This window comes from Protomyctophum parallelum (genome assembly GCF_964188405.1).
Source record: "Protomyctophum parallelum genome assembly, chromosome: 13".
In the NCBI taxonomy this organism is placed as follows: Eukaryota; Metazoa; Chordata; class Actinopteri; order Myctophiformes; family Myctophidae; genus Protomyctophum; species Protomyctophum parallelum.
This window is the reverse complement of record NC_139708.1, coordinates 26,269,225-26,283,020: the sequence shown is the minus strand read 5'-3', so window position 1 is coordinate 26,283,020 and position 13,796 is coordinate 26,269,225.

The following is a 13,796-nucleotide window of genomic DNA, read 5'->3' as shown; positions in this document are numbered from 1 at the left end:
TCTGCATGTTGTAGTGTTTAGATGGTTCTGTTATGACTTCTCTTCTGCATGCTGTAGTGTTTAGATGGTTCTGTTATGACTTCTCCTCTGCATGTTGTAGTGTTTAGATGGTTCTGTTATGACTTCTCCTCTGCATGTTGTAGTGTTTAGATGGTTCTGTTATGACTTCCCCTCTGCATGCTGTAGTGTTTAGATGGTTCTGTTATGACTTCTCCTCTGCATGCTGTAGTGTTTAGATGGTTCTGTTATGACTGCATGTTGTAGTATTTAGATGGTTCTGTTATGACTTCTCCACTGCATGTCGTAGTATTTAGATGGTTCTGTTATGACTTCCCCTCTGCATGTTGTAGTGTTTAGATGGTTCTGTTATGACTTCTCCTCTGCATGCTGTAGTGTTTAGATGGTTCTGTTATGACTTCTCCTCTGCATGCTGTAGTGTTTAGATGGTTCTGTTATGACTGCATGTTGTAGTATTTAGATGGTTCTGTTATGACTTCTCCACTGCATGTCGTAGTATTTAGATGGTTCTGTTATGACTTCCCCTCTGCATGTTGTAGTGTTTAATGGTTCTGTTATGACTTCTCCTCTGCATGCTGTAGTATTTAGATGGTTCTGTTATGACTTCCCCTCTGCATGCTGTAGTGTTTAGATGGTTCTGTTATGACTTCTCCTCTGCATGCTGTAGTATTTTGATGGTTCTGTTATGACTTCTCCTCTGCATGTTGTAGTATTTAGATGGTTCTGTTATGACTTCTCCTCTGCATGCTGTAGTGTTTAGATGGTTCTGTTATGACTTCTCCTCTGCATGCTGTAGTGTTTAGGTGGTTCTGCTATGACTTCTCCTCTGCATGTTGTAGTGTTTAGATGGTTCTGTTATGACTTCTCCTCTGCATGCTGTAGTGTTTAGATGGTTCTGTTATGACTTCTCCTCTGCATGCTGTAGTGTTTAGATGGTTCTGTTATGACTGCATGTTGTAGTATTTAGATGGTTCTGTTATGACTTCTCCACTGCATGTCGTAGTATTTAGATGGTTCTGTTATGACTTCCCCTCTGCATGTTGTAGTGTTTAGATGGTTCTGTTATGACTTCTCCTCTGCATGCTGTAGTATTTAGATGGTTCTGTTATGACTTCCCCTCTGCATGCTGTAGTGTTTAGATAGTTCTGTTATGACTTCTCCTCTGCATGCTGTAGTGTTTAGATAGTTCTGTTATGACTTCCCCTCTGCATGCTGTAGTGATTAGATGGTTCTGTTATGACTTCTCCTCTGCATGCTGTAGTGTTTAGATGGTTCTGTTATGACTTCTCCTCTGCATGCTGTAGTGTTTAGATGGTTCTGTTATGACTTCTCCTCTGCATGCTGTAGTGTTTAGATGGTTCTGTTATGACTTCTCCTCTGCATGTTGTAGTGTTTAGATGGTTCTGTTATGACTTCTCTTCTGCATGCTGTAGTGTTTAGATGGTTCTGTTATGACTTCTCCTCTGCATGTTGTAGTGTTTAGATGGTTCTGTTATGACTTCTCCTCTGCATGTTGTAGTGTTTAGATGGTTCTGTTATGACTTCCCCTCTGCATGCTGTAGTGTTTAGATGGTTCTGTTATGACTTCTCCTCTGCATGCTGTAGTGTTTAGATGGTTCTGTTATGACTGCATGTTGTAGTATTTAGATGGTTCTGTTATGACTTCTCCACTGCATGTCGTAGTATTTAGATGGTTCTGTTATGACTTCTCCTCTGCATGCTGTAGTGTTTAGGTGGTTCTGCTATGACTTCTCCTCTGCATGTTGTAGTGTTTAGATGGTTCTGTTATGACTTCTCCTCTGCATGCTGTAGTGTTTAGATGGTTCTGTTATGACTTCTCCTCTGCATGCTGTAGTGTTTAGATGGTTCTGTTATGACTTCTCCTCTGCATGTTGTAGTGTTTAGATGGTTCTGTTATGACTTCTCCTCTGCATGTTGTAGTGTTTAGATGGTTCTGTTATGACTTCTCCTCTGCATGCTGTAGTGTTTAGATGGTTCTGTTATGACTTCTCCTCTGCATGTTGTAGTGTTTAGATGGTTCTGTTATGACTTCTCTTCTGCATGCTGTAGTGTTTAGATGGTTCTGTTATGACTTCTCCTCTGCATGTTGTAGTGTTTAGATGGTTCTGTTATGACTTCTCCTCTGCATGTTGTAGTGTTTAGATGGTTCTGTTATGACTTCTCCTCTGCATGTTGTAGTGTTTAGAATGGGGGTGGGCAACTTTGACGATGGAGACTACTATATTTCCACTATATTTCCACTCTCACTCCAGAGGGCCACGTTGCATATTGCTGTTGTAGCAAAAATAGCCGATGTACAAGCTCAAAACGGGTCACAGTGCAACGCAATTGGGGCTTATTGATCAGCTATTTTTTTCCCCCCAAGACGGTGGATTGTGGCCCATGCCTTCCTGCTGTTATTTGTCATGTTGGTGTTCTCTATATCTTTTCGTCCTGGGCATGACGTTAAACTGTTCCGTTCGAGAGGACCGGCGACCCTCGAATGTAAACAGCCACGAAAGGAAACTATGTGTGTGTGAGGTGTTCTATCATTTCATTCCAGTACTACTACTTTGGGTAGTGGCTGGACGTTTGTGTAGATATTGAAAAGGAGGGGGCGAGCAGGCTACCTTGTGGTAGGCCGTTCTTTTGGGCTTTCCATTTACTCCTCTGGTCATTTAACTGGACATAGAAGCGCCTGTTGTTGAGGAGGCTTTTCCCGACCATTGTGAGGTGTTGGACAGTGTCATAGGCAGCAGAGAGATCTCTGAATGCTGCTCCAGTTATTTGTTTTCCCTCAAACCCATCCTCCATGTGTTGGGTGAGGTTGAGCTCTGTCCAGCACAGGAGCGGCCAGGACGGAAACCAGCTTGGTCTTTAGTCAGCTTGGTGTCGGTGAGTGGTATGAGGCGTTGGAGTAGCAGCCTCTCTTGTAGGTGATGCAGAGGAGGGAAATGGGTCGGTAGCTCTTTGGGGGTGATGGGTCTTTGCCAGGTTTGGGGATTGCAACCACTTTGGCCTTTCTCCAGACAGAAGGGATGGTTTTCTGTGCCATGCATTTATTCAGTATCCCCACGAGCCAGGTCTTTGCGTTAGGTCCCAGGTGCTGTATCATTTCTGCCAGTATGTCATCAATCCCTGCTGCTTTTCCGGGTTTCAACTTTCCCATTGCAGTTTCGAGTTCTTCTAGGTCGAAGGGTTTGGTTTGAGGGCTGGCTGATTGAGGTTGGTCTGATACCACTGTGTGATGGTATTCTCCTGTGGGTCGGTGGCGGTGTTGGTCACAACTGGTGGCCAACAGTCTCAACACAAGCCGATGCCCCTAGAGATACATCCCAAAGCTTCCCTCAGGGAGTTCAGCAAGCCAGCTAGCCAACAAGCCTGCCCAGTCAGCGAACGCAGCCAGTCAGCTCCGCCAGTCAGCCAGTGTAGAAAATCAGGCTGCCAAGCCAGAGCATATCAGCCCTTGGAGTCAGCCACTGCAGCCATACCAGCCTTGCTCAGTCAGCTCAGCCAGGCCTCTCTCGAGGCCTGGCTCTCTGTCTGCCTGGCCCGGTCTGCCCTGCCCTGCCTTGCAGCAACAGAACCAGCCTTTCTGGCAAGCCAGCCAGCTCAGAATGCGAGCTGAGCAAGCCAGTGCAGCAGCAAGCCCAGACTAGGTTACCGCAGCCTTACTGTGCAGCCACAGCCACTCAGCCAAGACCAGCAGGAGCTGGCCAGGCTCCAACCCTTGCAGCGCAGCCTTAGGCCGGATAGTCCCCCTGCCTGCACTTTGTTGCCTTCCTGGCCTGTCTGCCTGCCTAGGCGCCTCGGTCTTCCTGTCTGTCTGCCTTGGCCTGCCTGTCTGAAACTGGTTTAGACTAACTGCGTGCTTGCCAGCTGCGTTGGCTTGCTGAGCTCGTATTCTGAGCTGGCTGGCTTGCTAGCAAGGCTGGTTCTGTTGCTGCAAGGAAGGGCAGGGCAGACCGGGCCAGGCAGACAGAGAGCCAGGCCTCGAGAGAGGCCTGGCTGAGCTGACTGAGCAAGGCTGGTATGGCTGCAATGGCGGACTGCAAGGGCTGATATGCTCTGGCTTGTCAGCCTGACTTTCTACACTGGCTGACTGGCAGAGCTTGCTGGCTGCGTTGGCTGACTGGGCGGGCTTGCTGGCTAGCTGGCTTGCTGGGCTCCCTGAGGGAAGCTTTGGGATGGATCTCTAGGGGCATCGGCTTGTGTTGAGCCTTCCAACGGCGTCTACCTTGATCTTCATCCTAAGAAAGACAGACAGAAAAAGAAAGACACACACAAAGTCAACTATGCAGCTTCCACATGAGGAAGGCAGGCAGGAAGGCAGGCAGGCACGCAGGCAGACACAAGCTGCCTGCGTGCTTGCTTCGCCCTCCAGTTGCTGCTCCAGTTATTTGTTTTCCCTCAAACCCATCCTCAATGTGTTGGGTGAGGTTGAGCTCTGTCCAGCACAGGACGGGACGGAAACCAGCTTGGTCTTTAGTCAGCTTGGTGTCTATGAGTGGTATGAGGCGTTGGAGTAGCAGCCTCTCTTGTAGGTGATGCAGAGGAGGGAAATGGGTCGGTAGCTCTTTGAGGATGATGGGTCTTTGCCAGGTTTGGGGATTGCAACCATTTTGGCCTTTCTCCAGACAGAAGGGATGGTTTTCTGTGCCATGCATGTGTTCAGCATCCCCACGAGCCAGGTCTTTGCGTTAGGTTCCAGGTGCTGTATAATTTCTGCCAGTATGTCATCAATCCCTGCTGCTTTTCCGGGTTTCAACTTTCCCATTGCAGTTTCGAGTTCTTCTAGGTCGAAGGGTTTGGTTTGAGGGCTGGCTGATTGTGGTTGGTCTGATACCACTGTGCGATGGTATTCTCCTGTGGGTCGGCGGCGGTGTTGGTTACGACTGTTGGCCACCAGTTGTGATGCAACAGAGTTCGCTGTGACCGTTGTGAATTATGGGTGGCTCCCTGAGGTCCTTGATCCCCATGTGGTCCAACAGTGGTCATTGAAGCGTGCACACACACATGCACACATGCACCTACACACGCACAGGCGCACATGCGTATGCACACCTGGACCTTTAAATTAACAACAACACAAAAACTAAGGCACTGGTGTCGGACTTCTGGTTTACCGGAACGGGGTTCAACTCCCTGCAGTGCCCTGCTCAATGTGTTGTATTTCATTCATTGGTCCATGGTCTCAGGTCATTGAGCGGCGCGCTATAGTGCGCGATTCTTCATCATTGTTGAGGATTTTTTAAAGGTGAAAATCAAGGAAAAGCAAAAGGCTATAGTCCATGGTCACGGACCGCATACTGGTCAAGGTCATTTATACTGGTGAAGATCATTTACTAGTCTTATAAAGGTCATTTATACTGGTCACGGTCATTTACTAGTCTCATGAAGGTCATGTATACTGGTCACAGTCATATACTGGTCACGGTCATTTCTACTGGTGAAGGTCATTTATACTGGTCAAGGTCATTTGTACTTGTCAAGGTCATTTATACTGGTCAAGGTAATTTACTAGTCTTATTGAAGGTAATTTATACTGCTCAAGGTCATTGATATTGGTCAAGGTCATTAAGTGGCACGCTATAGTGCACGATTCTTCATCATTGTTGAGGATTTGAAAAAAGGTTAAATCGCAGAAAAGCGAAAGGCTAAAGTCCATGGTCACGGAGGGCATACTATAGTATGTTGTTTTTCTTTTTTTGGTGGTGTGCGGGCTCCATCCAATAACTACACCAGTTGTGATGCAATAGAGTTTGCTGTGACCGTTGTGAATTATGGGTGGTGTGGTCTTTGCCAAGACGGTGGATTGTGGCCCATGCCTTCCTGCTGTTATTTGTCATGTTGGTGTTCTCTATATCTTTTCGTCCTGGGCATGACGTTAAACTGTTCCGTTCGAGAGGACCGGCGACCCTCGAATGTAAACAGCCACGAAAGGAAACTATGTGTGTGTGAGGTGTTCTATCATTTAATTCCAGTACTACTACTTTGGGTAGTGGCTGGACGTTTGTGTAGATATTGAAAAGGAGGGGGCGAGCAGGCTACCTTGTGGTAGGCCGTTCTTTTGGGCTTTCCATTTACTCCTCTGGTCATTTAACTGGACATAGAAGCGCCTGTTGTTGAGGAGGCTTTTCCTGACCATTGTGCGATGTTGGACAGTGTCGTAGGCAGCAGAGAGATCTCTGAATGCTGCTCCAGTTATTTGTTTTCCCTCAAACCCATCCTCAATGTGTTGGGTGAGGTTGAGCTCTGTCCAGCACAGGACGGGACGGAAACCAGCTTGGTCTTTAGTCAGCTTGGTGTCTATGAGTGGTATGAGGCGTTGGAGTAGCAGCCTCTCTTGTAGGTGATGCAGAGGAGGGAAATGGGTCGGTAGCTCTTTGGGGGTGATGGGTCTTTGCCAGGTTTGGGGATTGCAACCACTTTGGCCTTTCTCCAGACAGAAGGGATGGTTTTCTGTGCCATGCATTTATTCAGTATCCCCACGAGCCAGGTCTTTGCGTTAGGTCCCAGGTGCTGTATCATTTCTGCCAGTATGTCATCAATCCCTGCTGCTTTTCCGGGTTTCAACTTTCCCATTGCAGTTTCGAGTTCTTCTAGGTCGAAGGGTTTGGTTTGAGGGCTGGCTGATTGAGGTTGGTCTGATACCACTGTGTGATGGTATTCTCCTGTGGGTCGGTGGCGGTGTTGGTCACAACTGGTGGCCAACAGTCGTAACCAACACCGCCACCGACCCACATAGAATACCATCGTACAGTGGTATCAGACCAACCACAATCAGCCAGTCCTCAAACCAAACCCTTCGACCTAGAAGAACTTGAAACTGCAATGGGAAAGTTGAAACCCGGAAAAGCAGCAGGGATTGATGACATGCTGGAAGAAATGATACAGCACCTGGGACCTAGCGCAAAGACCTGGCTTGTGGGGATGCTGAACACGTGCATGGCACAGAAAACCATCCCTTCTGTCTGGAGAAAGGCCAAAGTGGTTGCAATCCCTAAACCTGGCAAAGACCCATTATCCCCGAAGAGCTACCGACCCATTTCCTTCCTCTGCATCACCTACAAGCTCTATGAGAGGCACTAACATTTCTGAACAGACTATATTTACATCAATATGTCTGGGTCCCCACATACTCACTCAGGGTTGACGTGTCACACCTGCAGTGGTGGGAGGGGCACCAAGATGTGGTGTTTTGATTGGTTGATGGGGGCACTCCCTTAGTATAAAAGTGTATGTTTTGTGTACACATGACCTGATGAAGATCAAATAGATCGAAACGTTGTCAGTATTTCAATACAGAACGTTTTTTTACACCTGTGATGTGCGGGCTCCATCCAATACCTACACCAGTTGTGATGCAACAGAGTTTGCTGTGACCGTTGTGAATTATGGGTGGTGTGGTCTTTGCCAAGACGGTGGATTGTGGCTCATGCCTTCCTGCTGTTATTTGTCATGTTGGTGTTCTCTATATCTTTTCGTCCTGGGCATGACGTTAAACTGTTCCGTTCGAGAGGACCGGCAACCCTCGAATGTAAACAGGAGTAGCAGCCTCTCTTGTAGGTGATGCAGAGGAGGGAAATGGGTCGGTAGCTCTTTGGGGATGATGGGTCTTTGCCAGGTTTGGGGATTGCAACCACTTTGGCCTTTCTCCAGACAGAAGGGATGGTTTTCTGTGCCATGCATGTATTCAGTATCCCCACGAGCCAGGTCTTTGCGTTAGGTCCCAGGTGCTGTATCATTTCTGCCAGTATGTCATCAATCCCTGCTGCTTTTCCGGGTTTCAACTTTCCCATTGCAGTTTCGAGTTCTTCTAGGTCGAAGGGTTTGGTTTGAGGGCTGGCTGATTGAGGTTGGTCTGATACCACTGTGCGATGGTATTCTCCTGTGGGTCGGTGGCGGTTTTTCGCGTCTCGGTTCCTCAGGTGCAAGCTGCATAGTTGGGTTTGTGTGTGTCTTTCTTTTTCTGTCTTTCTTTCTTAGGACGGAGATCAAGGTAGACGCCGTTGGAAGGCTCAACACAAGCCGATGCCCCTAGAGATCCATCCCAAAGCTTCCCTCAGGGAGTTCAGCAAGCCAGCTAGCCAGCAACCCTGCCCAGTCAGCGAACGCAGCCAGTCGGCTCCGCCAGTCAGCCAGTGTAGAAAGTCAGGCTGCCAAGCCAGAGCATATCAGCCGTTGCAGTCAGCCACTGCAGCCATACCAGCCTTGCTCAGTCAGCTCAGCCAGGCCTCTCTCGAGGCCTGGCTCTCTGTCTGCCTGGCCCGGTCTGCCCTGCCCTGCCTTGCAGCAACAGAACCAGCCTTTCTGGCAAGCCAGCCAGCTCAGAATGCGAGCTGAGCAAGCCAGTGCAGCAGCAAGCCCAGACTAGGTTACCGCAGCCTTACTGTGCAGCCACAGCCACTCAGCCAAGACCAGCAGGAGCTGGCCAGGCTCCAACCCTTGCAGCGCAGCCTTATGCCGGATAGTCCCCCTGCCTGCACTTTGTTGCCTTCCTGGCCTGTCTGCCTGCCTAGGCGCCTCGGTCTTCCTGTCTGTCTGCCTTGGCCTGCCTGTCTGAAACTGGTTTAGACTAACTGCGTGCTTGCCAGCTGCGTTGGCTTGCTGAGCTCGTATTCTGAGCTGGCTGGCTTGCTAGCAAGGCTGGTTCTGTTGCTGCAAGGCAGGGCAGGGCAGACCGGGCCAGGCCTCGAGAGAGGCCTGGCTGAGCTGACTGAGCAAGGCTGGTATGGCTGCAATGGCGGACTGCAAGGGCTGATATGCTCTGGCTTGTCAGCCTGACTTTCTACACTGGCTGACTGGCGGAGCTGGCTGGCTGCGTTGGCTGACTGGGCGGGCTTGCTGGCTAGCTGGCTTGCTGGGCTCCCTGAGGGAAGCTTTGGGATGGATCTCTAGGGGCATCGGCTTGTGTTGAGCCTTCCAACGGCGTCTACCTTGATCTTCATCCTAAGAAAGACAGACAGAAAAAGAAAGACACACACAAAGTCAACTATGCAGTTTCCACATGAGGAAGGCAGGCAGGAAGGCAGGCAGGCACGCAGGCAGGCACAAGCTGCCTGCGTGCTTGCTTCGCCCTCCAGTTGCTGCTCCAGTTATTTGTTTTCCCTCAAACCCATCCTCAATGTGTTGGGTGAGGTTGAGCTCTGTCCAGCACAGGACGGGACGGAAACCAGCTTGGTCTTTAGTCAGCTTGGTGTCTATGAGTGGTATGAGGCGTTGGAGTAGCAGCCTCTCTTGTAGGTGATGCAGAGGAGGGAAATGGGTCGGTAGCTCTTTGAGGATGATGGGTCTTTGCCAGGTTTGGGGATTGCAACCACTTTGACCTTTCTCCAGACAGAAGGGATGGTTTTCTGTGCCATGCATGTGTTCAGCATCCCCACGAGCCAGGTCTTTGCGTTAGGTTCCAGGTGCTGTATAATTTTTGCCAGTATGTCATCAATCCCTGCTGCTTTTCCGGGTTTCGAGTTCTTCTAGGTCGAATGGTTTGGTTTGAGGGCTGGCTGATTGTGGTTGGTCTGATACCACTGTGCGATGGTATTCTCCTGTGGGTCGGCGGCGGTGTTGGTTACGACTGTTGGCCACCAGTTGTGATGCAACAGTTTGCTGTGACCGTTGTGAATTATGGGTGGCTCCCTGAGGTCCTTGATCACCATTGGGTCCAACAGTGGTCATTGAAGCGTGCACACACACATGCACCTACACACGCACAGGCGCACATGCGTATGCACACCTGGACCTTTAAATGAACAACAACACAAAAACTAAGGCACTGGTGTCGGACTTCTGGTTTACCGGAACGGGGTTCAACTCCCTGCAGTGCCCTGCTCAATGTGTTGTATTTCATTCATTGGTCCATGGTCTCAGGTCATTGAGCGGCGCGCTATAGTGCGCGATTCTTCATCATTGTTGAGGATTTTTTAAAGGTGAAAATCAAGGAAAAGCAAAAGGCTATAGTCCAAGGTCACGGACCGCATACTGGTCAAGGTCATTTATACTGGTGAAGATCATTTACTAGTCTTATAAAGGTCATTTATACTGGTCAAGGTCATTTACTAGTCTCATGAAGGTCATGTATACTGGTCACAGTCATATACTGGTCACGGTCATTTATACTGGTCAAGGTCATTTGTACTTGTCAAGGTCATTTATACTGGTCAAGGTCATTTACTAGTCTTATTGAAGGTAATTTATACTGCTCAAGGTCATTGATATTGGTCAAGGTCATTAAGTGGCACGCTATAGTGCACGATTCTTCATCATTGTTGAGGATTTGAAAAAAGGTTAAATCGCAGAAAAGCGAAAGGCTAAAGTCCATGGTCACGGAGGGCATACTATAGTATGTTGTTTTTCTTTTTTTGGTGGTGTGCGGGCTCCATCCAATAACTACACCAGTTGTGATGCAATAGAGTTTGCTGTGACCGTTGTGAATTATGGGTGGTGTGGTCTTTGCCAAGACGGTGGATTGTGGCCCATGCCTTCCTGCTGTTATTAGTGTGGTTGCCCGAATGGGCAACCAGACTCTAGTAATTGTAACACTTTATTAGTGTGGTTGCCTGAAGGCAACCATACTATTGTTTTTGTGACCTTTTATTATTTATGTTTTTATTATAGATAAACTTTATTTTGACGCATTATACCTCCCACAGTTTTTGTCGCACGCACTCGAGCCATATGTCAAAACGACGGGCTACATCGGGAATCGTGTGCGTGTATTGGGATAAGACATTTGTTGGATAGTTTAATTGATATGAATTAATTAGTGCATTAAATTTCCCCATAGACATGAATGGGAAAATGCAAAAACTCACTTTCAAGTATTTTTTCCTCTGAGACCGTAAGGGCTATACTTACAAGACTTGGAGGAGAGATTCATAATAATTACTAAAATTAATTACCTTAGAAGTATAACGTTCTGCCTCATGGTGGCGCTATAACAGCCAACTTTACCTTTTGGGGTATAACTCTTGAACCGTAGGTCGTAAAATCAAAAATATTTTTTCCCTGGATTCCTTGGGTCATGACGCATCTCCCCATATAGGCCCCTCCCATTTGCGTCTAGATAGATTTCCCGCCATTTTGAATTTTGTTCAAAACACACTTTACACATACACACACGGTACACATGATCTCCGGACCTATCCGATTAAAACAGCACAGTCAGAATTTAGATCTTCTGTATCGTTCGGCCGTAATCGTCTTCCGAAGTTAGTGGGAGGGGCCTATTTTACAAAACACGCCACAAAATTCACGCACGGAATGTCCGATCCATCCCAAATCTGAATCACATGTCGAGGGTGGCTTAATCAACGCAGAGCCAAAAGCGATTCCATTTTCGACGGGTGCGATGTAGGCAACCACACTTTGCAATTTCCCAGAATTGCCTCTTTCTAGTTATTATTTACTATAGGCCTACCCTCTGAGCCGGCAGGCATTTTTATTTTGATTTGGTTTATATTGGTTACTTATTTCAGTTGTTCTTGGTGGTTCTGTCAAACTGGGGGGTCCTTGAAATGAAATGAAAACGGTTGAAAGTCACTGAGAACGGGGGTCCGCAGGCAGCGCAGACTGATGAATAAGTGTCAATGTGGTGGTCCTCCTCGACAAGCAAAGGTTTGTTGAGAACCTAAAGGGCTTGTTTCTCTCGCAACATATGGCAACCCAACGCTGGAAGTGACGCAAACAACGTGCGCTCGGCTGGCTCCGTCTTTTGAGCTAATTTAGAACTTCCTGTTTGAGAGCTAGCTAATTTAAGACATCCGGTTGCCTTCAGAATAAAATAAGGTTATTTAATTAATAATTATTACATTACATTATTAGTATTATTATTACATTACAGTTATTGTAAAGACACACATTATGTTTCTGTGTAAAAATAAGTAATTAAATAACATCAAAAAGTTATCTAAATGGATAAATGCTATTCACTGGAGTGAATATTCTATTATATTCTAAAAACGACTTATAAATCCTAAAGCCTTGTTTATACTTCACTGTGCAACGGTCCTATGCTGGACAATAGCAGATATGCAAACTCACAGCACATCTCATTCAATACACTGAACTTGCAGATCTGCCATTTTTGAACACACTATAAAGTTAACCATTTATCATGCTGCTCTACGTGGCACTGCATTCTGTGACATTAAACCAAATGGCATTTTCCACTCTATGACACTACTGTTCTACATTTTTGTCTAATAAAATAGGCTATTAATTTAATCAATCAAACTGCATTAACTAACAGAGATACTACTAACCAAGCTATCCATGTCAACATGCTCTATAGGAGTCTCAATAACAGGTATAAGTAACGTTTAATGTTTAGTAATTTTTAATGTAGCAGAAGAGGCCATTCATTTAACAGAGTTTTGCACAATTTTAACATCCCAGATCGATTGAAATATGAATCTACTGTGCTGTGCTACACCATGATATATTAAGAGTACAATAACATTCCATTGTGAATAAAAACGTATTAACCACAGTGTAATGCTAAAGGTTTCATCACAGGGCTGTCTGCTTCATGTAATATCATTAAAAGTGTTGTTGGTGACAGACTGACAGTTATATGAGTTGGAAGCATTAAGACCCATTTTAACCCCCAATGGCTTCCTTTCTGACAAATAACGTTATTGTAAAAGATTCACGCGTTCATATGTAGCTATTTTGCATTTACATTTTTATGAGAAGCGGGTGGGACCAAGGGACCCGGATGTAACGTAGAAGGACTACATTGTAGTCCTTCTACGTTACAAAAATCTCGCGGGCGTGGCCTCACACCGGAAGGAAGTGCCGCCGTCCTCAAATACGGAAGAGACGCGTGGAGGTCGGCTTGGTCAGTGTTTGTTTGGAAGTGCCACGTCACCATCTTCCGGGTCCGTCTTCGGAGCAAGTAAGTGATTAAATGTTATTTAATACTTAACGCTGTTGTTGTTTTTGTGTTCAAACGTCTATCACTTGAAGTTACTTGTTATGATGTTTATATATGATGGTTACTGTTGAAGGTTTATAAACAACGGGCCCGTCGATGACCGAGTGTTTTTCCTTCTTACCAAAACAAACACAATTGTTTTTCCATCTAGTCGAGGTCCATTATTCATTAAGTATTTGAGCCACCGACCACCATGTTACATTTATAGACTCACATTAGAAATGAGCGAGTTATGATTAAAAGAACGTATAAGACGTATGATCTTGGCTCTTTGCTCTTTAACACACGACACAGACGGCTATAGCTAACTAGGCTAGCTAGCTTCTAGCCTGTTGTTTGTTGGTGAAAGACTCCAAGCTGGGAAGTGTATTTCAGCGAGTAGCTATACGTGGTTTTGTTTATTTTCTGTAAAGTATAACCCTCGCTGCTACTCGCTGAAATACACTTCCCAGCTTGGAGTAAATAAACAAAACCACGTATAGCTACTCGCTGAAATACACTTCCCAACTTGGAGTCTTTCACCAACAAACAACAGGCTAGAAGCTAGCTAGCCTAGTTAGCTAGCCGTCTGTGTCGCTCATTTCTTGCTCATTTAAAAAAAGGTTATATACTATGTAAACTATGAAATGCAGGCTTTCATTTGGTATATAGAACGTTTGTGTAGGCCGTCTCTATGAAACGGTATCAATTGAAAAGGAAATGTCGGGAAATCGCTTTATTTTTTCCCTCGCGCACCCAGCGCCAAGATCACGCGTCGTGTAGGCCGTCTCTACGAAACGGTATCAATTGACTAATGATCATTATGACTTGCTGTTTGCTGTATCTGTTTTTTTTAAATAGC